The sequence below is a fragment of the Equus asinus genome, chromosome 8 (genome assembly GCF_041296235.1).
Source record: "Equus asinus isolate D_3611 breed Donkey chromosome 8, EquAss-T2T_v2, whole genome shotgun sequence".
NCBI lineage: Eukaryota > Metazoa > Chordata > Mammalia > Perissodactyla > Equidae > Equus > Equus asinus.
The window spans coordinates 72,519,929-72,540,355 of NC_091797.1; the positions used below are offsets into that span (position 1 = coordinate 72,519,929).

General features: G+C 48.9%; 1 protein-coding gene across 2 annotated transcripts in view; it reads right to left on the reverse strand.

Annotated features, from left to right (window-relative positions):
• TMEM132C (transmembrane protein 132C) overlaps positions 1–20,427 on the reverse strand; it is a 355,227-nt gene that overhangs the window by 279,567 nt on the left and 55,233 nt on the right. The window contains exon 1 of one of the 2 annotated variants that reach the window (XM_070515847.1): positions 13,402–13,520. The exons of the other annotated variant lie outside the window; for it this stretch is intronic. The gene's annotated coding sequence lies outside the window, so the exon portion shown is untranslated. Of the gene's footprint in view, positions 1–13,401; positions 13,521–20,427 lie in introns of those variants that run through there. 2 annotated transcript variants of the gene reach the window in all.

Sequence of the window (20,427 nt, forward strand, 5' to 3'; positions counted from 1 at the left end):
CAGCACTTGGAGATGGAGAACCCGGGTGAAGGGTGTAGCAGATTCCTGGTACTATTCTTACAACTTCTGTAAATCTGGAATTATGCAAAATAAATGCATTTTTTTAAAAAGAAGATGCAGACCAATACACAGTCAGGAAAGACTGAGGAGCCGAACAGAGCAGTGGAATTCGGGAAAGAAAGGATTCAAAAGAAATCAGAGGTTGACTGAATGGACTTGGTGGCCCATGGGAGGCAGGATGGCGGATGACTTCAAGGTTTCTGCCTCGGCTAACTAGTGAATGTCATTATCTAGGACGGGAACAGAGTCAGGCAAGAATGTGGACTGTGCTGGGGAAGTCATTAACCCAAGGTGGGGCACGTCGAATGGGGATGTGTTAATTCACACAGCAGCATCATTCTCCAACCATGTGGGTCAGGGATCGGGGAGGGACTGCCACTTAGATTAAGCTGCCAGAAATAACCCACCAGGACAGCTAGCTTTCTCCATTAAAGAGGGCTGTTTGACATAAGAAGCCTACTACAGAGAGCTCATACATGTAGTACCTGGAAGAAGCACTACTCAAGGACGGCTCTTCAAGAACGGACACATCTTTGGGGTCCTCTGTTCCTGAAACAGACTGATGTTCTCACAAAACCCCCACCTCATGGGGCTCTCCAAGCTTGTATCTCGCCTCACTCTCATTCATTCTCTAAGCCCCAGTTACACTGGTTGTCTTTCTGTATGGCCCAGGGATTTATTTTCTCCTACCCCAGGGCATTTGCACATTCTGTTTTCTCAGTCTAGAATGTCCTTCCCATAACTGGCTCCATCGTTTCATTCTGGTCTCAGCTCAAATGTCACCTCTGCAGAAAGCCCGCTCTGATGCTCTGTTTAAGGAGCTTTAAATCCACGCCCCTTCCCGGGGACTCTCTGTTACTTCACCTCTCTGGTTCCCTTCCCACTGCTTACACTTTTCTGAATTCACCTTGACCATTTATAAACTTGCTTATTCTCTGTCTGTGTGAACAGGGATGTCATGTGGGACCTTGTCTTTGTTATTCTGGGCAAGTGTTCCCATTCCCTAACACAGCATCTAGCACATAAAGGTGCCTAATAAATGCACGTTAAAGGAATGAATACAGCTGGAAAGGGGCTTAGAGCACTGCCAGTGCAATTCCCAAATTTCACGGAGGAGGATTCTGAGACCACCTCAGGGCACCACCAGGGCTCCCCCAGTGTTCCCCTTCTGCCTATCGGAGGCTGGGGGACGTTTCCATCACACAAGCTCAAACTTAACGAATGGGAGGGAGACAAGGGCCACTTCCTCATCCTGTTTACTGAGAGGTCAGACTGCCACGGAGACCCAGGAAACCATCAAAGAGCTCTGTGACCCCGGGATACAGGGGGCCTGTCCAGCTGGGAAGCTGGAATGTCGTTAAGGGGGACTGTATGTTCTGGTGACACACTGGTGCCTTCTTTTAAAACCTCATCCCACAGGACCAGCTGAGGGAAGTAAGCGAGTTCACACTGTGCACTGGTCCATCTTGGGAAAAACGGTGATGCTGGTTTGCATCAAACAGCCCCATCCCTTCAAAGGCTGGCATGTGGGGAGGCTGCTTAGCTGGGGAACACAACCGGGAAAAGCAAACATGAGCAGATGAGATGCAAGCCAGAGTCCAAAGTCTCTGTTAGGAAAACTGCGCGGGGACAATGAACAGCGCCCTCTGCATTCTCTGCCCCGGGAGGGCGGGAGGCGGGAGCCGCGCCTCACCTGGCAGCACACATCTTGTCTCTGTGGGCCTGGCAAGGGAAGTGCATTCACATCGCCTTCCCAAATACCATCTCGGCAACAAAGCGGGCAATGTGTTTCATCTCGGCCCGCTCGGCTCCAGCTGAGTTTACAGCAGTGGGTGGCTTTCAAACCTAACATTTGATCAAAATGAAAAAGTGGCCCTTCCTTTCACCCCGTGACAAGCCTTCCCCTGTAAATCACAGCCTTCCCGGGGAGGGCTCCTCGGCGCACAATCCACGGGGCAGCCTGGCCACCTCCGTCCCCATCCGGACAAAGCGGGCTGGGGGTTTTCAGGGGGCCTGGGGCTGTTAAAGGCCCCTTGTAAAAACGAAACTCAGACACCACTGGAGCCCAACCGCGAGGCAGGGAGAGAAACCGTCCTGGGAGATTTGCATTTTATTTGGTTTGAAAGCTCAATGGGAATCTCACGGCCCAGTGGAACAGCGCTCCAAAATCCAACGCTAGGACACGATGGGGAACAAACATCTAGGTTCCAGACGCAGTATGCTTCTGGGTTCTAAGAGAAGGGAACTGAGAAGTGTGCATTTGTTGGCAAAGAAGTATAAAGATGATGATGATGATTTTTAAATTAGTAAAATCACTTACTACCTCATAGTAAAAATGTTACACTGGTAAATGAACAGTAATAGTAATAAGATAATAGTAGAGTATGATATATGTTAGTACGGTAATAACGACAGCAGCATCGGGTAACAATTTGTTGAGTACTCACATAGCGCTGGCCAGATGTTAAAACACTTGAACATCACTATCACAGTAATCCTTTTCTCCAGCTTTATTGAGATATGATTGACATGTAACACTGTGTATGTCTAAGGTGCACAGCATGATGGTTTGATGCACGTATATATTGTGAAAGGGTTACTACACTAAGGTTAGTTAACACCTCCATCACCTCACATATTTGGGGGGGGTGGAACTTTTAAGATCTATGCTCTTAGTGACTTTCGAGGATATGATACAGTGTTGTTAGCTGTCGTCGCCACGCTGGACATTAGCTCCCTGGAACTCGTCCATCTCAGAGCCGGACATTTGTACCATTTGACCAACATCTCCCCCTTTCCTCTGCCCCTCCATCACCACTCTACGCTGTTTCTATGAGTTTGACATTTTTAGATTCCACATATGAGGTCATATGGTGTTTGTCTTTCTCTGTGTGGCTTATTCCACTGAGCATAATGCCCTCAGGGTCCATCCATGTTGTTGCAAATGCCAGAATTTCCTTCTTTTTTATGGCTGAATAGTATTCCATTGTGTACACACACCACATTTTCTTTATCTGTTCATCCATCGATGGACACTTAGGTTGCTTCCAGGCCTTGGCTGTCGTGAACAAGGCTGCGATGAACATGGGGGTGTAGACAGTTGTTTGAGATGATTTCATTTCGAAATGAAATCTTCTTAATCCTTATTAACAACCCTACGTCGCAGGCACTACGATCGTCCCATTTCACAGATGGGGCAAAGAGACCTAAAGAACTTGTCTAAGACCAGACAGCCAAGTGAGGGGCAGACCCGAGACAGGAAGACACCAGTGCGACTCCATGGACCCCCGAGTCTTCACCTTAGAAGAACCGCCTGGTGTCATCCACCTCACTGTCTCACTAGCAAACCCCACGGGGCTTGTTCGAATGTAAAAACTTGCCAGTTCTTCAACTGCACCGTGAATAGTGAAGTGGAGTGGGTGGGGGGGGAGAAGGCTCAAACTGGGACTTTTTCTTGAAAAGCGAGTTATGAAAATAATTACATTTGATCTGCCTTTTAACAAAATGTAGGTTTTAATTAAAACCATGTGCTCACTTTTAGAACAAACAGAGAATGAAATGTTACTTTCGGTGAAAAAAATGACAACTCGGCTTTTTCTAATGAAACTGAGTGATAGTACTATAAATAAGTTTTTATTTATATTTGACTTTTGCAGCTCAATCATGAAGAAGGACTTCTTTTTTAATTTGCAAAGCCTTAGCGTGTTTCATCACTTTTACAAAGGCCCTCTCTTGATCTTCAAATCATTCTCTTTTTATTTTCCCTTCCACCACTGTGAGCCGGTAGAACCACCCGACCAGAAAAAACGCTCCCTGGCCTGTTTTCAGTGGTTTTGCATGTGGGTGGAGCAGCTCACCAAAAAAAAAAATCACTGTCATGGATTCCAAGAAATCCTGCATCTTTATTTGCAAATCCACTTTGCAAAAACATTGCACTGTTTTTGAATTATATTGGTGGACATTTCCAATACCCCAAAGCAGAGAAGAATCAAAAAAAAGACTCGACATATGATAGACAGCTGGGACAGTTAACTAGCTTTTTAATTAGTCACATGATTAACAAATCTCTTCCTAAGATGATGACACCGACCTTCTAACACAGTCTCTTAACAGGCAATCAGATCATGAACACGTGGGCACCGAGAGACCCTGTAACCAGCTGACAGACTCACAGAGATGAGGCCCCTCAGCACCTGCACCCCACCTCCAGACCAGATTCCCTCTCCGTCCTGGAGCTCCAGGCACCGTGTGCCCGTTCAGTGCTGTTACCATTTTTGTATTTTGCCCTGAGGAGAGGCACCGGGGCTGGTTTTGACTGCTCCTTACTGAACCTGGTCATCACAAGTGAGAAAGCAGAGTGTGGCCGGAGATGGCAGTGTCACGAGGGAGGGAGTGGACCACGGCACTAAAGCCGATGTTCCATTCCTGGAGAAACCTGGGGCTGACAAAACCCCGCATCCCCACCCTGCACATTCCCGGTTCTTGCCACTGGCGTCCTCATCTTTGCTCTCCCTGATGAATGAACCCCCCATGTTTAAACCTGCTGAGATGCACAGTCCTGGAGTTCCAATCCTTTCTGTGATTCCCATTTGTCTCCCAATGGGAGAAAAAGCAGCTCTCCTTCCTAAAGAAAAATGCTTAGAGGAAAGAGGCTTATCAAAGAGTCCTCTGGATGGTTGCACATCAAACAGCCCTTCCCAGAGCGGGGTTTGGACAGCCAAGTGCTCAGGCATTGGAAGCATATGGCCTCCATCTCCTCCCACAGGCACAGGGGTACAAAAAAATTTAAAAGAAAGAGGAGTTGGGAGAAATATGGTTCCATTTTCGCAGAGCCCCCAACGCTTGAAAGCAGTTCAAGATGCGGCCTATCCAGCTCGCCTGGCAGCGTGCGTTTTCTTTTCCCGATTACTACGTTTCCAGACCACCAACGGAGCCATCTGCCAGTTGGGGAAGTCCTGACTTCAAAAGGTCCGTTCTTGCTGAGGGTGATGTGATGGCCAGGGCCAGGCAGGCACCTTCTGATGTCCCTGGGACCCGCTAATTGCAGATTCCTCACACAGCCTCACAGACAGACTTGGAACTTGTAGACGATACGTGGGAAAGGCACATGGCAGTCCTTGAACTTGTCAAGTATTGTCCCCTGTTTCTCCCCTCCTGAGGGACACCACAGTCGTCCGCCTACATCAGCCTTTTTTCTACTTTGTAGCGACACAGGTTCTAAGACAGAGGGAACTTCCTGATCCACTTTGCCAACCCTTTGGGTTACAGATGAGGGCATTCCGTCCACACAGGCGAGGAGAGTTGCTTAGGAACAATTAGGATCAAACTGAGGTATTTTGATGTCCCCTCCGCCCTCATCCTGCACCTGGAGCTTCGTAAATGCAAACACTCTGTCTTATTTCTGGGTCCCCAACACCTTGCACACTGCCTATCACATTCTATGTGTGTCGAATAAGTGAATGACATATGTGGTCCTTGAGGAGCACGATGAGTTACACTCTCGGTTTGCGAGCAATGGAAAACAACTGTGGCTCATCTGTGGAGAGAACTGACTGGCACCCGCTCCGGGCCGGGGTGCACTTGGAGAATCGATGGGGAAGTTCAAGGAGTAGATATGGAAAGAACAGCCATAATGGCAGCTCCTGAAATGTCAAGGCTTACACCAGGGCATCCCCTGCATGAACCAGTTCCAAAACCTTGCTACAGAGCCCCACCCCCGGAAGAGGGCATCTCACTGATTTCTCTCTTCACCATTCACGCAGCCAGGTACTCGAGTGTTTGATGGTTCAGGCCTGAGATAAACGCCCTGCCTTAGGGGTGAGATCCATTTCACCGTCACATGGAGCAAGCGTGGAGACAGGTGGTTCCCTCAGGAACATAAGGAGCCATCATCAGCAGGTACATGTGGCCATTTCTATTTAAATTAATGAAAATTAAATAAAATTAAGAATTCAGTTGCTCAGTCTCACAGCTACCTTACAACTGCACAAGGGCCATAATGGATAGCACAGACATAGGACATTTCCACCATCACTTAAAGTTCTGTTGGACAGCACTGCTATCACCAAATTCAGCTTCCTTCGATTATTTTCTCTTCTGTTCCCCTGGCTTTGGGGTGTGTTGTGTCATGAGTCAATCTAACATTGTTCTTTCAGATTATCCATTTCTCATTTGATTCTCCCATTAGACTGTAAGAGCAGGGGTGTTGGTTTTGTTACTGCTGTGTATCTGGTGCCGAGCAGGATGTTAGCACAGAGCAGACACTCAATAAACACCCGTCAAACGAACACCAATGACACCCAAACCCACCAGTGAGGATCACTCTCCTCGCAATTTAACAGAAATTATTTAAAAAATTAAAACATCCTTCATCACCAGCCCTCTTGGGTTCTAAATTGATATTTTGCCTTTCCTGCTATAAAACCTCTCTCTCGTTAGCATGCTTCAAATTAGTTTTATCCTGCTATAAAGACTAATTAGCTGCTATCTTTACATTAGCACCAGTCAAGTTCCTGTCGAGGGGTGTCTGCTGAGCAATACCAACACGACCACCGAGAGAACGCTCCAAGTGTTCTTTAGGGGTGGGGGTCTGTCTAGCTGCCATACGCAGGTGTTTGAGACGGCATTTCGTCGGGGGAATTCTGTGAGAGGAAAATGGCCTCCAAGAAACCAAAGAGAAGTACAAATCTTTGTGTTTGCTTATTTCTAGAATAGGGTCAGAGGAGGGATCCCTTCGAAAGCAGGGGGCTCTGCTCCTCAAGTAGCTGTGGGACCCTGTCAGCAGAGGGTCTGGGGAGCTCTTCCAAAGGACCGGGACGTCGAATGACACAGTGATTGGGAGGTGAGCCTGGACGCTGCCCCTCCGCGACCTCTGCGGCCTCTCTGAACCTCAGTTTTCTCATCTGCAAAAGGGGAATGTGATCATCTCTCTTGCCGTTGGGGGACTGAATGAGGTGATGGCGGTCCAGCGTCGCACAGCGGCTGGCACAGGTGAGCAAGCAGTTACCGTGTTCATGACTCGTGCCCACGTGTGCCTTCTCTTCCTACCTTGCTGTGGAGCGGATGGGAAACAAAGTCAGCATGAGTGTGAGCAGGTCTTCTCACCCACATCTGGAAAGCCATGAGCACAATTCAAATTCTGTGCATATTTGTTCCCTGCTGCTCTGTAGGCCTACTGAGTGCATGAGTCCACACAGACCCCTCCATGCAGCCCCACGGCTCTCCAGGGTCTCCCCCCAAGGCACAGGCTCTCGCCCTGGGGCTACACCACTGGTCCAGGGCCCTATCCCAGTGTCCCGGTGGTCAAGATGTGTACCCCCAACATGCTCACACCTTGCACTGGCTCTGTGGGAATCTCAAATACACAAACACCCCACATATATCACCTATACATGCACACCCCACCTGCACACACACACTGACACACCCCACCTGCACACACACACACCACACTGACACACGCACAGCCCACCTACACACACACACCACACTGACACACGCACAGCCCACCAACACACACACACCACACTGACACACGCACAGCCCACCTACACACACACACCACACACACACCACACTGACACACACACCACACACACCACACACACCCCACCTGCACACACACACCACACTGACACACACATCACCACTTTCACACACCTCACCTACACACACACAAAATTAATTTAAAAAGTGGTCACGATCCTCTTCTGATGTCACTTCACAGCAGTACTACCACTGTTTTTAGTGAAAGAAAATCCAACTCTGACATTAAAAAAATAAATAGCATTGTTTTGCTTATGAAGCACATTCATCAATTTGGAAAGCCATCTGATCCACTGGTTCCTCTCAGTTTTTGAGCTGGGAAGCAGGTATGACAGATTTAAGCCCCATGCTGTGAATGTGTCTGGATACTTTCTTTAAAAGACACTTCGTAAACCTGCTTTCTCTGAGGAGTCGTGACCTAAGGCCACAATGTTCCTTCCACCATTTTTTTTTAATTCTCAAGCCTCCCATCCCTGAGAAGATCCGCCCCAGGGAGGGGGGCCTGCCCCCTCTGGGCCTCTCCGACCCGGGGGCCCGGCCCTGGAGGTGCTGGGCTCAGAGGAGCCTGACTGGGATGGTTCCCACACATGCACCCCGAGAAGGAGCAAGGATGCTCACGCAGGTTGCTAGCAGACCAGGAACACTGGGGCCCTGAGCGGGGCGCAGTCCCTGAGTCCCACCACGGCCGCCGCCTGCAGTTGCCCAGCAGGACCCGAGAGGAACTGGGCTGGGGGAGGCTGCAGGGGGTGCGGCCCAGCGAGAAGGGAGGCCCCGGGCAGACGCGGAGTGCGCACATTGCTGTCATCTCCAAGAGCAGCAGCAACAAGCAGAAGCACGGGACTCAAGGGGCGTCGTCCTTGGAGGTGGGAGCCGGAGCACCTTTGCATCTTTTGGGTCTCTCTTAATTTAGCCTTCCGATTGCACGAGAACAAAAAGCACACTTGCGTATGTGTGTCCTGGGGATGCTGGGGCTGGTGGGGGAAATCCTGGGGTGGCGGCCACCATGAACTCAGATGATGCCACAAAGGGACTGCAGATCCCAGCCAGGGGTGTGTCGCAATGAATATAAAAGGTCCTTGGTTCTGTCAAAACTGACTTCAGTGGAGTCATTTTAAAATGGAGTCAGAGCTGCCTTTCTCAAGAAACTGCCAGGCTGTCTTGAGCCCTGGACGGGGCCAAACCTCCGGACGGGGCCAAATGGCAATTGTTTTACAAGCAATTGTTTGAGAAGTCAGCAGGAGAGCGGACATCCTGACCACAAGACTGAGGTTGGTGGACTTGCTGAAGATCGAATAGTCAGTCAGTGTTTAGCCAAGACCAGCTCTCTGCCTCCACCTCCAGTTCACATCCTCTGTGATACAGCCTCCCTTCTCTGCCTCGAAAAGCCACTGACTTTCATTCCCAGGTGGGACACTATTTGGGTTTCCACCTGAATCTGTGCTCCCCAAAATGCAGTTCTTTGATCCCAAATAAATTCTTTGCCTCTCAAACTGGTTTCTGTTCTTGAAGGCTGACAGTTCAGTGGGCTACGGGTCTGCACTCTCCTTGCCAGAGCAACTCGATTCCTCTTCTCATTTCAGTGCTTTCAAGTTGCACACATGGCCCGCAAACACCTGTCCATCTCAGGGGGCCATGCTGCAATTCTGCATGCGGCGCACTGGGTTTCGTAGTGTAATGTATGGAGATATTTAAGATGGGGGGGGTAGGGGAAGAGAGAGAGAGAAGGAGGGGAAGGGACTTTATGGGACTGAATATAAATGAGATTTCTATCTTCTACATTTATTTTGGGTAAGTTGTAGGATCCATCTCTATTTTGGGTGGAAATAAGTACATTTTTAGTGGAAAAACAAAAGCAGCCTCTCGAGAAAGGCAGCCCCCAGAGCTGACAAGACTCATTACAAGGTCAGCCATGGTGTGGGGTCTCCGGAGCAGGCAGACGCTGTACCATTAACACTCGGTTCATTACAACCAAATTAGAGGCCGGTTACTCCGCGCTCCGGAAATTAGGGATGGTCAGCAGTAACCCGATTTTCCCATGAAAGCAGGAAGCATCCTGTTCAACACTGGAAAATCACTAATTACAGTGTTGAAGCTCTTGAAATGCAAGGACACCCCCCCCCCCGACCCCCTCCCCACTTGCTGTTTGAACTCCTCAGTTTCTGGCTGTAAAGTGATCTCTTTTCAGGAGCCATTGTAGGTCAGAGAATCATTTATTTCTTCCTAACTGAGCAGGCAAGAAAGGAACCGAGTCTAAAGTCCTGTTTTTGTAGGTGTGTATCCAGTGGGGTCACTGCCTTTTGTTGGTGAAGATGCGAGTCTAGAAAAGGGAGAACAATTTGGAGTGGCTGACCTGCTGCCGTTCTGTGCAGTGACTGTGCTGTGCGGGGAGGCTCGGGGAGAGGACCTGGGTTTTTATTCACTCGGTGGGTCTCAGATCCCCAGCTTCATTCACTGTCAGCCTCCTCTGCTGCTTGGTTATTCTAGCCTTTAAAGATGCATTTTTCACTCAACTTCATTCAAGGGGGCCCTGAAATACAAGCTAAATATTTCCTCTGGAGCTCCATCTGAGAAAAAGCCATCAGCTCCAGGAGTAGAAAAAAATTCAACTTTCCAAACCCTAAGGCTTTTCATGGGTGATTCATGTATGCAGTCACTCATTCTCTCACCCATTCATCCAACGCCTGTGTGTCGAGTGCCTACTGGATGCCTAGCCCGGTTTTGGGTGCTGAGGACACAGGAGGAAACAAAGCAGACACAATTCCTCCCCACGTGGAGAAGGGCTACTTGTGGTGCAAAACAAACAACAAACGAGTGCTAAAGTGAGATGGGGACAAGGAAGCAAGGGGGTAAGGAGTGTGGGGGGCGATTTTAACTAGTAACCTGGGAAGCCTCAGTGAGCAGAGGGGATTTAAGAAAAGCAAAAGTAGAGCATGCAGAACTTTGTAGGCAAAGGAGAGAGCATGTGCAAAGGTCCTGAGGTCGGAGCTTGCCTGAACCATTTGAGGAACATTCAGGAGGCCAGCATGGAGGAGGGGAGGGAAGAAGGAGAGAGGTACGTGTGTAGGGGGGTGCAGATCATGCCTAGTAGGGTGACTGTAAGGACCTGGGTCTGCTCTGAGTGAGATGGGAGCCACGGAGGGGGCCAAGCCGAGGGGGAGCATGAAGTGACAGGATTTCAGTGGAACACTCGCTCGAGGGTAGAGTGAGCAGAGCGAGTGCAGAAGCAGGTAGGCCAGTCTGGAAGCTCCTGTGAGGCTCCAGGAGAGACACGAGAGTGGTTCTCATGCTGCATGACTTTCCCCTGAGGACTCTGGATCTGAGCCTCCTGGAAGAGGCAGCTGGCGGTGCACCCGTCCCTGCGGGCTGCAGCCTCCCTATGGCCCAGAGCCACTCCTCAGCTCCGCACCTGTGTGTGCCCCCCACGCCCTGCTGGAACTCTTCTCCCCAGAGCCCCCTGTGGTGTCCAGGACCCTCCACTTGCCCTCGTACTGGTGAGCTCTCCCTCCCTCACCTGCTCCTTCTGCCCCCTGGCCCTTCTGTGTTAGCTGAGCATCCAAAGGAACGGCCGCCAGAGCTATTCCACATACGCCCTGATTCTGTGCAAGTCGCTGTGAGAAGTCAGCGTCCACTCGGTCCCATTCCCCTATTCAAATCCCGAGACCATTTCTTCTCTGGGATCCTGTACGGCTTACAATGGAACACCCCAAGAGGGTCTTCTTTTCCTCCTACGGATGTCAGGTCCCCGGACTGGGGTGGGAGCCATCTGGGGTTGTCATGAAGAAAGGAATTTCCCAAACTAGGATGGTTTGCCCACTGAATGGTTTACCCACAGGGCCTGGAGGGCGTGTGCACTGCTTCCCTCAGGTGGCAGAGCCGGGAGATGTCCTGTCACCTGACCCGGTGGTTTCGTTTGCCTGGTGATGAGGCACATGTGGGTGCTCCCCAGACCAAGGACGTCCAGCCATATAAACTGATCGCTCGACCTCTTTCCGGAGCCTCTGCCTCAGTATGAGTGGTCCAGAGGTCCGTGCGTCATGTGCGGCGCATTCTAAAGACTGCAGGGAGGGTGCAAATCATGGGGAGCCAAAAGAACCCCTGGAAAACCTCAGAAATCGCCCCTGAAGGACAGGACAGCTCCGTTTCTGCCTAAATCAGCCCAGCCCCCTTCTCTTCCTGTTGGAGCCGCACCTGAAGCACGCACTCGAGTTTAGATACCATGTTGTGGAAGGAAGGGAGGGAGGAAGGAAGAAGCTGAGAAACCAACTGTGCCTCTGCCGCCCCTCTGCTGAGCAGCGTGATGAGAAAGGGTTGTACTGGCCCCGTGGACCCTGACTTGCTCAGCCAGGGTCCATACACACTGGGGGGACCTGTGGGTGGAAGTCGGTCTGTCCCTCTGTCTGTCTGCCTCTCTCTGGCTGAATTTATTTTGCCCACGTGAAACATGCACAGGCTGCCCCAGTTTGCATAGACAAGCTATTCAAACTAGGTTCCCTGCTGGCCACCACTGTGCTTTGTTGACAGCTGCATTTGTACAAAACCGGCGCTAGAGCGTCCGACTGTTCACTACCCCGATGTGCCCAATGCTTCTCAGCTCAGGAGCTCAAAAGGACACAGGATTGCTGACGAAGGAGGAACAGGTGCACACCATAACAAAAGCCCGACAGCCCGCACACTGCGTGCTCCTGCGGGGCCGGGCTCTGCTCCCCAGCCCCCCACACCTCTCCTCTCACTTTGTTCTCTCGCTGCCCCTCGGAGGGAAGGGCTATGATTCAGAGGAGGAAGGGAAGACCAGGGAAGTTGAGCCACCCACCCAGGTCCCAGATCCCATATCGGCAGTGACAGGACTTAGAGCCAGGCTGTCCCTGTGCTGTGCTCTTTACCACAGCAGGACCACAAACAGTGGCAAGAGGAACATGGCAAACAGCATCAGGAGGGCAACACGGCATACAGCACCAGAAGGACGACACCGGTCCCAGGAAGCTCCGGGGGCACCAACTTAGCAAAGGAACGACTGTAGAAAAGATGACTCTTCCTGAGTTGTGCTTTGTTGTCACGCCCTGGGCTTTTGTTAAGAAAACGCTGTAGAAAAGAGCTTTGGACAAGCTGCTGTTGCATCTCCGGGAGCAGCTTCCACGGGCAGAACTGTGAGGAGAAGCAGACTCCCGGGGCCTCGGCCGGCAGCTGGACCAGTGCATCTGCTCTCTAAGAAACCCCCCTCTCCAAGCCTGGCTGAGGAAACCTCTGCTGCCACCACATTGCTGGCCTTTTCCCTGTGGATGGTGAGAACCATGTGTCTAACCAAGTTTTCCTTTTCACTTGGGCTGCCAGGAAAACTCCTAATAAAACTGTTATTAGACAAAAAATGGGGGCCAGCCTGATGGCGTAGGGGTTAAGTTCACATGTCCACTTTGGCAGCCTGGGGTTCATGGGTTTGGATCCCGGGCGCAGACCTACACACGCTCATCAAGCCATGCTGTGGAGGCATCCCACATACAAAGTAGGGGAAGATGGTCACAGACGTTAGCTCAGTGACAGTCTTCCTCAAGCAAAACCAGAGGAAGATTGGAAACACATGTTAGTTATCTCCGGGCGAATCTTCTTCAGCAAAAAAATAATAATAATAATTAAAACATTTAGTGAAATAATTTAATCACTCCTGGACCACAGAATAGGACACTCGACAAGGGCCAACCCTTCTCCAACGTCTTGAAAAAGTTGCTTGTAACAGATTAGAGTTACTTTCTGAGCAAGAAAAGTAAGAAAGTTGATCCTTCCCAAACCCCTGAGTGTACCTACATGAACTCCTACAGTGCCCGCAACTTTCTTCAACTGTCGCCTGGCATCTGCGTTCACCGTGAACTTCTGCGCGGCCACGTACACGCAGAGCTCATGGCCCCATTTGCTCCGTCTCCACGGGGACATCTCAAGGATCTTGCTTAGTCCGCACCGTACACAGGATGTTCAGACCATCTGAAAGCTGCAAGGAAGAGATCCTCCGTCGCCACCCCGCATTCTGCGGTCAGCGCCCCGCATTCTGCGGTCAGCGCACCTTCACGTCACGGCTGGCGGGGGCAGGTCCTCCCTGCCCATGAGGGAAAACAGGGGGAGCTCTCTGCCCACGAACAGAAACCCCGCTGCCTCGAGGGCCCTGGAGCGGAGGCGAGCAGCAGCAGGCAGCAGAGCCCCATCTCTGCTGCTCCTGGGGAGGATCAAAGCAAGCTGAAACCAAAGCGTCTGGCCTGGAGGGGAGCCTCGGCTCCAGGAGCAATCAGAGGGAAAGGCTTCTCCACACTCGCCCGGCACGTTTAGCCCCCACAGAACAGAAGAAAAGGAAGGAGGAAATGGTGGCCAGGCGATCAGATCACACTGCCCGCGTGATGAGTGACAGCTCAGCCGGGGGATCTGCGGGAAACTGTGCCTCTGCTCCTTTTCCCAGCTTCAAACAGGTTTGGAGGTGTTTCCATCTTATGCTGTCAAGATAACTCGACTCCTTGACTAATACTTCCAGAGGGTAGCAGTTGGAAAGGTGTTCTGAGAAAGAACTTAGCACAGAGGGATGCTTTTCTTCCCTTCCTTCTTACTAAACAACCTCGAAGAAGCATGGCCAAGTCAACTTTTAAACATGGGGCTGGAATTGGCTGTGGTACTGAAATCTGAGAGGGACAGAGAAAGAGCGAATGTAAATATTGGTTAGGACAACCAGTGGTTTATAAAGTAGATAGAAATTTCTTTCTTTCTCACTTAAAATCCAAAGAAGTGAAGCCTCCAGGGCTGGTGTGACAATTCCACGGTGTGAGAGACACACAAATCTACACAGTCTCAACATGTGATTTCTACCTCATGGCCCAAGGTGACTGCACTAGTTCCAGCCATCATGTCTACACTCTAACCAGCAGCAAGAAGAAAAGGGAAGAAGCCTGTCCCCAGCACTTTTAAAGATATTTCCTAACAGTTTCCCATTGCACACCCATTTATGTCTGATGTATAAATTAGTTAGCTCCACCAAGCACCAGGGAAGGCTGAGTAATATACTCTTTTTTCTTGGTAAACTACACATTTTTGCCTGAGTCTAAATGTGTGGTTGAAATTGAGCTAAAATATTTTGAAGTCCTTTGGAGTAAAATAAAACACCTTGGGGGATAAATGGCTAGTAATGGCAGTAGTCACTCCTTTATATCAACAGGCCACTTTTATCTTCTTTTACCACTCCAAATCAAAATACTTATTTCTTAAAATTTAATTTTAAGAAGCTATTGGTGCCTTGCATGAAGGTGAGAAGGTATGTGAAAACTCTCTGTAAACCCAAAAGAAAGATCCAAATGTTCTTCTTTTGCTTTCCAACTGTCTGTACAAAGACTTGCATCCACGAGCATGTTTGTATTATAGTAACAGGAAGAGGAAGTGGCCTGGACTCATCCTCCAGAGAGTATCTGTCTGGACACCTTTCTGCCAACACCCCAGGCCTGTGGTGCCCCCAGCGACATCTTGGCGCTGGGGGTCTGAAGCTGCCCAGCAGTTGGTGGAATGGAAGAAAGGCTTGACAGCACCTCATCGGATGCACGGAGAAATGTACTGGTGTCTGAGACTAGGGGAGCGGAGAGACCTCGGTGCGGTACATGGGATGAGGACCCCCTCTATGCGGACACATCTTTGTGGGAAGACAATAAATAACACCCAGAGCAGCCCCTCATCAGGACCACCCGACTTCCCTCTACACACAGCCATTTTCCTTTCATCCTCCCTCTAAATGGGGGGAGAGGGGGCCCCCCAGCCTGATCCAAGCAGAACAGGTACATCATGTGGACAGCAGGCTGCTCCGAACCACAGCTCTCCAAATGCAAGTGAAACGACATCAGGGGAGCCCCTCAGGGGAGGGGAGCTCTGAACCTCCTGGCTCCTCTGGGAAAACCAGCAGAGGCAAGATTATACCGAGAGACAGCCCTCCAGCCCCCTGGGCTGACATCCTGCCCTCACAGATGAACTGAAGGGGAAGCCTCTGTAACCTGATCCCCTGTGCCTCAGACCTGGAAGGGGCCTGGCAGGGAAGGCTGACCTCCAGAGCCTTGAAGGAGGGACCCCCACCCCCGGGCACAGAAACACACTCACACAGGGCTCAGAAAATAAGCAGAGGAAGAGAGGCTGGAAACCCTGTATAAATTTGCCTTCCAGATGTGAAAATCCAGGCAACCCTGGAGGGGCACAGAGAGACGCAGAAGATTCTTAAATGCTTAAGCAAACCCTCCTTAAGGATCCCACGCTAATCGTTTAAGCCGACCAACATCTTTACAAAATCGAGGGAATTACCCAGAGCCCTTTGAGCAGAGTGCTTCTAAGTGGAGACTAAGCTTGCCTCCTCCCTTGACATCATGTGAAACGACTCAGGCAACAGTTAATAAATCTTAAGACCTTGGGATGGATTTCATCTGTGCAGAGAAAAAGAAAAAATAAATACATCTCAAGAAGGGAAATAAGAAAGAACAGGATCTCAGTTAATCAGCTGGCTGATCAGAAAGCCATAGTCCCGGCAGTCAGCGGCTTAAGGGGGGGAGGGGCCTCTGAGAAGGTCTGCTTCCAGAACTCTCCCAGCTGTCCTTCTCCCCATCTCTGAGGAATATTTATGGGACATCATGATGCACCCAGCACCGTGCTAGGCACAAGGGATACAGCATGAGCAAAACACACAAAGACCCCCACCCCATGAGGCCCCCATCCTACCAGGGGTTGATGAAGAAGACAATAAACGAGACACACAGTAAATAAGCACATTTTATAGGAGCTAAATCGTTAAGTGCTATGGAGGAATAAGGGAGAGCCAAGTACGGAGTGGTGGGTGCAGGTTGCCTTTTACCAAAATAGAGTTAATTCCTTAGAGCAGCTTTAGGATTACAGAAAAATTAGGTAGAAAGTACAGAGAGATCCTATATATCTACTCTCCCATTACACACACACACACACACACACACAGTTTTCCCTATTATTAGCATCTTGCATCCTTTCATTCATGTGGTACATGTGTTACAACTGATGAAGCAATATTGATACATTATTACTAATTAGAGTCCACAGTTTACATTAGGATTTACTCTTGTGTTGCACATTCTACAGGTTTTGTCAAATGCATAATGCCATGTGCCCACCATTATAGTGCCACACCGAAGAGTTCCACTCCTCCAAAAGTTCTCTCCTCACCCTTCCTCTCCTCCTGCCCAGCCCCAGGCACCTCTGATCTTTTTAATGTCTCCATAGTTTTGCCTTTTCCAGAATGACATAGAACTGGAGTCACACAGTATGTAGGCTTTTCAGACTGGCTCCTTTCACTCACCGATACGCATTTAAGGCTCCTCCATATCTTTTCACGGCTTGATAGCTCATTTCTTTTCAGCACTGAATAACATTCCAGCATCTGGATGCATCATAATTTGTTCAGCCATCCATCTACTGAGGGACGTCTTAGCTGCTTCCAAGTTTGGGCAATTATGAATAAAGCTGCTATAAACATTTGTGTGCAAGTTTTATGTGGACCTGCATTTTCAACTGATTTGGGTAAATACCAAGGAGTGTGATTACTGAAAAACAGGATAAATTTATGTTTTAGCTTTGTAGGAAACCACCAAACTGTCTTGCCAAGTGGCCACGCCATTTTTCATTCCCACTAGTGGCTCCATATCCTCATCAGCATTTGGTGTCATCAGTATTCCAGATTTTAGCCCTTCTAACAGGTGTATAGATGTTGTGGGCTGCAATTTTAATTAAGATGATTTCTGAGAAGGTGACATTGAACAAACATTTGATGAACATGAAGGAGGAAGCCATACAGATATCCAAAAGCCTAATTCTACAGATTGGTGATTTCTTTTTCCTTGAATATAAGTTGGATAAAATGGAAATACTGCTTATTTGGAGAGCAGGAAGAATATGACCATTGCACTTGAACTATGCAAACATACCTAGAATGCTGTGAAGTAATAATACCACCCAGATCCTAGGAGTAGCAGCCTGGAATCCTTTTGGGAGAAAACCAGTGGGGAGTCCCATTGCAGCTGTTGTTGTGTTCAACACACTTACGTCATGTCAAGAGACAACCTGTGGTTCCATCCACAGGTTTCTGAGCACATACGTTATTTCCTTCCACACAAGTGCCTGAAGTGAACCCTGTGGTCACAGTGGACCTCAGCAGATCAGGGCTGTCACCATAAATTTCCTCCCTAACCAGTTTTATCTTTTACTTTCCTCTCTACACTTTTAACCAAAAAACGCTCTCTTTGGAACTCTAGGCCATTGCTAGCACACCACAAGAACACCTCCCTTATCTGGAGAGGCAGACTGTGACATCGGCTCCTACTACCTAGAAGCTGGTCAGAACCAGAATCAGGCAAAACAAACACAAAAAATCTGAGCATCTGAAAGTTTTCTTTAAAGAACATTGGACTTGATTTTATAAAGAAACACCTAGGAAGAGAAGACACAATCTTTTTTTTCTTACTTTTCTCAAGCAATTCTAACTAGTTTATCACTTGATTTTTCATGGACAAAGTCTATTAAAATGGGAAGATTAGGTTGGGAAAGCCAGGATGCCCTTGAGGCCACCTAAGGACAAGGGTAGGAAGTAATAAACGTCACTGAGAAGGAGTTGGGAAAGCAGACAGTTCTTTAGCCATTCGCAAATCCAAGTCATGTGAGGCCATTTCTTACAAAGCTAAGCAAACCCACACCCTCCACAGAGGGTAGGTAGTAACACCACCACACTCCCAGTAAATTTACTAACGACGAACCGGAACAGAATTAGCCCCAAACAAATTAGGGTCCTCCTCTTCTGTTTAAGCAGTTGGAGAAGTCTGTGTCACGTGAATGGAGGTAATTTCTACCTTGAATATTAAGCTGTGACATCCCTGGTGACGGAAGAGTTAAATTTCCATTAGTTGGAATGCACGCCCCTGTGATCTTCCTACAATTCCATGGTATGAGTATCGCCTCTCCCAGGAAGTAGAAGTAACACCCCCTCATTGTGATCTAGAAGATGCCTCCTACAAACCTAGCCAAGTGCTCATGACGTTGGTCCACCAATTAGAGAGAAAACACAAGACTGGTCCTTAAGCGAATTGGTCCCATAGCTTTGAGAGCTTCTCCAGGCAGCAGGTAAAAACCACAGGCAAAAAAAGCAGGTGTAGAGCATTTGATTGGAAGGCAAGGAGTTTAATGCGGAGAAAAGGAGTGTGAAGCTGGAGATAAGTAGGCTCTTTATTTCCCGCTTGTTATTTCAGGAACATCACACAGCTGATCTTCCCCGGGGTGTTACTAGAGCTTCAGAGTCTCACATGTTTGTGAAACAGGAGGGAAAAAAAACCACCTTCAAGTTAATGCATCCATTTCCAGAGCTCCACAAGGAAGGAATTAAGCGGACAGGAAATCATCCAAACACAGGATAAAAAGTCTGACAGAGAGTGTTTGAAATATGAGAAGGGGGCTATGAACTCTCCAAAGAAAAGAAACAGCAAAGACAGTGATATAATTGCAAAAGGCTGCAGGAACAAAAGCTTGCCGGGGGCAATGTGAGGACCACGCAGACCCTGACCCTCTTTCTGATTGCAACTGGATGGGACTTCCAGAACCACTCAGTGCAGAGGGCTACCTGGGGTTCCAAAAACTGGGTGATAAGCATCTTCGGTTTTGGCTCTCTGGGTAAGCTGTGCAGCTTCAAGACATTCTCCATCAGGGGCGTTCCAACCTGAGAAACCAGGCAAAGGTGGAAACTGACCGAAAGCCCACCTTGGAGGAATTCGCACTGTTTTCCGAAGCGTCTTCTCGATTGAGCATCAGCGAAGCAGCACAGCCCAGCCCTGGATGCGGCTCAGCTCAGAACACTAAAACCTAAGTCTCCAGGAACAATGGGAAAATCTCGAGTCAAACTCCAGCACAGCAATAACTATTGTTATGGTGTCTTTCCCGTGTTGAATATGATAAACCAGACGCTAGCATCTTCAGGCAAAATGTCACAGAAACAGCTGTGGTAATGAAAAACATGCTAACGAGATCAGAGACCACAAAAAACCAAAAGGAAGAGGAAGAAGAGGAAAACAATCACCCCCCACCCCAGTCTTCCTGACACTCGCTCCCTTTAAGCCAAATCTCTCTACAGCGTGTTCCCCTCGAGTGTTCTCTTCAAGCCTGACTGGTTTCTGATTTCCAAGGCTTTAGACTTAAGTTTGTCAGGCCAACTTGGAAAGAGGCCAAACTGTAGACAAAATAGAAACTTTCAACTTAAAAGCACTGGCGTCTCAGACCAATAGCTACAGAAATGCCCAGAGGAGAAGGGAGCACAGTCCTTGCTCTGTACTACCTCCTCCAGGAAGCCTGTCTGGACTAAATGGAAGCTGGACTGAGATGTGCTCTTTCTAGACTCCTGGAAGGGAAAGGAAGATCGGGCAGATGTGGGGTTCTTAACACTTTTCACAGTGAGCTTAGTCACGGGGACTTTCGCATAATAAATAGCACTTCCCCTCGTGTCTATCTCCTGCTGCTAGAGAAAGGAAATGCCACCCCTTCTTAGGGACAGACAGATGGCTAACCAAGATGGTTTCTCCTCACAGTTGGTTTATCTCATCCTTTAGCATAGTAACAACAGTAGTAGACCCTTTGGATAAATTGTTGCATATTTAAGAAAAATGATACATATTTGATATTTAAATTGCAGAGCACAATAAAAGCAATGGCTTATCAACCTTTCAAAAGAATGGTCTTGCCAGAAATAGTAACTGGGTTTTAAATATCGAGTCAAAGCTGGGACATCTCCCTCCTATAATTACTTAACTGGAGACATTCCGT